Below are 3,380 nucleotides of genomic sequence, written 5' to 3' on the forward strand. Positions count from 1 at the left end.
ACCCCACCCCCCCCCCCCCCCCGCCGCCCCCCGCCGCCGGGAGAGGCACGCACTTCCGGGTTCGGGCGGAGGGAGCGCCTGATGTCACCACGCAGCCTCGCTCGGGCCCGGAGGGGGCGGGGTCGACGCCGGTCGCCGGCGCCGCCATCTTGGCCTCAGCATCCAAGATGGCGGCGGGTCGCGAGGCGCGAGTTGGAATGCAGAGGGGATGGGGGAGGGAAGGGGAGGGGTAGCTCAACGGCCCCGCCCGCCCGGGAGATAGCGGGTCACATAACACGTGGGGGCGGGAGGAGGAAGCTGCGGTCACTATGGCAACACACGCGCTTCACATCGAAGCGGACACGCCTCGGGGCTACGGGTCCCGGCGCGGCCCAAAGACTTAAGGGTCCATGCGTGCTGGGGATGGGGGGCAGAGGAGGGGGGTTGTGAGACGGCGGCCACGCCCCCCTCTCATGAGCCGCGCCACGCGCGCCGCTGCTGCGCCAGGGGGCGCTCGTGCCCTGCGCTGGGCGGTGGCTGCGGATGCCTCAGAGGACAATTGCGTTAGAACCCCGCCTCCTCTTGCGCCTGCGCATTCGGGGGGCCGCGGGGGAGCTCGGAGCTTCTGGCGCGTGCTCCGGGCGCCACAGTGCCCTCGCGGGGCGGGGGGCGGCGCCTTCTAGGGCATGGCCGTGCACTACATTACGTCATGTCATATTACAGTATTACATTGCGTCACACGCAGACAAGGTTCTTGGGGTAAATCCGGTATCTTTTATGAAAACTCCAAGAGTTGGACAAATTCTTCTTTGCAAGTTTGCGGGTATAAAAGCCTGTGGTCGGGCTGCTGAGGAAGCAGCTGCAGTTGGTGCCTGTTCTTCTTGCGTGGGATGGGTAATTGTCAAGACGCCGGAGGCTGGTTTGCATGCAAAAAAGCCGGGGGCGAGGGCTGCGTTTTCCTGCATGGCATATAACACCCTACACTGCATTATATTAGAATATTAAATTATATCACATTATACTATATCATAATATTACATTATACGATATTGCATTCTATTAGAATATTATATTATTATATGGGCATGTGTATATAAATAAAATGGTAGGGAAATGAAGCAGTATTATATATATAATGTAATTAATTATATTAATATAATTGTTAATGTATATAATGGTAGGGAAATGAAGCAGAGATGTGTAGTATAGCACAATATTGCATTATATGTGCACATGCACACATTTATATTAATATAATTATAAATATATATAGTGGTAGGGAAATGAGGCAGAGATATGTACTATATAGCACCATATTACATTATACACGCACATGTGTGTATATATAATATAAATATATACATATGGTAGGGACATGCAGAAATATGTACTATAACACAATGTTACATTATATGTGCACATGCACACATCTATATATTATATAATAATATAACTAGAACTATAATGGCAGGGAAATGAGGCAGAGATATGTACTATAGCAAAATATTACATTATATGTGCACATGCACACATGTGTATGCATTATGGATAATATAATTAATTAAATAGTAATATAATTCGTAGATGCTAGGGTCGGAAGGGACCTCAACAGATCATTGAGTCCAACCCCCTGCCTGGGCAGGAAAGAGCGCTGGGGGCAGATGACCCCAGCCAGATGCCTATCCAACCTTCTCTTAAAGACCCCCCTTACCCTGGCCACCCTTACCGTGAAGAAGTTCTTTCTGATTATAAGTTAATTATGATTATAAATATATACATAATGGTAGGGAAATGAAGCAGAGATATCACACACACTACAGTCTATTGGCAGGGGAATTAAGCTGAGAACAACTAAGAGGTTTTTCGAAGTCCAGAACAAGTCGGTGCTGGAGCTGGTTGTGGCCGCCCCTCTGACTGTTCAGTTCTTTACCTTCTGCCATGCTACTGCTTGGGTGCACTAGTGCTAGCAGATGATCTAGAGGGTATAATGATCTACAAATAGGTTTGTGTTGTCTTAATTTGGCACAAAGTGGCAACTACAGCTGTAAATATTACTTAGAAAGATAAAGCTGCTTAGAAAAATAAAATAGAGTAGCAATGGTGTCTAGCAAATGCCTAGCAACTGTGATGTCACACCAAGTCATAAAGGAAACAGCAAAAGACAACAAGTTTTCTCTGCTTGGGCTGTGTCCCAAGAACATCACAGGACCAGTGCAGACAGACATGGTGACCTGGGATCCTTGCTTCAGCATGGCTGGCTGAGTGAGGACTCTCATTACATCCACCCAAGATTGTTGCAGTGCGGTGACATGCACTTTCACATGTGTAGCATTGCTGCTTTAGCTGCGTGGATAGCCAATAAAGCTTCACTTGAGCTTTTAATCAGACAGGTGTGCCATGGTGCAATCCATATAACCTCCCTGACCCACTCCAGTACTTGTGGGGCATTAGTTTTACCCCAACACCTATTGATCACTGATCTGAAGCTAGCAGCAGCTAGAGAGAATATGCTATGCAACCAAGCAAGAATCAGATGATTCAATTGGGCATTGACTTGAGTCAAAGTATTTTACTCTGGGACAGGCCACCTGGGAAGGGTTGGGCTAGAGGCTGCTGGTCCTCACCACGTGATTCAGTGACACACCTATCAAGCACAGCAGTGCCAGAGGGAACCATTACATTTTAATGAGATCCATTATATACCTGTTAGACTTGGAAGTCATTTCTGCTCTAAGAATGAAATGTAGGGCATGCCTACTTTTTACTGAGCTCTGGCATACTAACTGCTGCATATTTGATGGTATGTCATACTCATGATTAAATCATTTCTTCCACACAGCAGGGACTGTCTTTGTATTAAGCATTCAGGAGGTAGCCCATGCTCTTGTATCCGACTACTCAGCTCTGTACATTATCGTTTAAGTCACAGAAGCAACCGTAAGTCTGAAAATTTGGATCAAACTTATAGATTCCCTTGATTCCTCTTTCATCATCCAATGATCTGTCTTTTCTGATAGTTGGTGCCATTTTCAGACTGTTATAGAAGACAGGGTATCTGGGCCAGGTTGCTTGTCATTGCAATACACAACAGCTTCTGCAGGCATTTTTGATACCTCAGTACTGCTTCGGCTTGCAAGCCAACCACTGAACTACCCAGAAACTTTTGCAGTGCTTTTGGCAGCAGCGCCAACATCTAATCTGTCTGCAGCTGCCCCATGAGAATAAGAGGAGAGTAGGCAGGAAGATGATTGACTGGGGCTGTGCAGTGTACTACTGAGAAGTTACTAGAGTTGCATGTCCTATGGTTTGCCAAAGCATGACAAGTTACTGATGGCTTTGTATGAACAAAATTCCCCAGTTGCACTGGGGCAGTTATAGGAACCTATATTCCTCTTCTTTCC

The sequence above is a fragment of the Alligator sinensis genome, unplaced genomic scaffold, assembly GCF_000455745.1.
Source record: "Alligator sinensis unplaced genomic scaffold, ASM45574v1 scaffold131_1, whole genome shotgun sequence".
In the NCBI taxonomy this organism is placed as follows: Eukaryota; Metazoa; Chordata; order Crocodylia; family Alligatoridae; genus Alligator; species Alligator sinensis.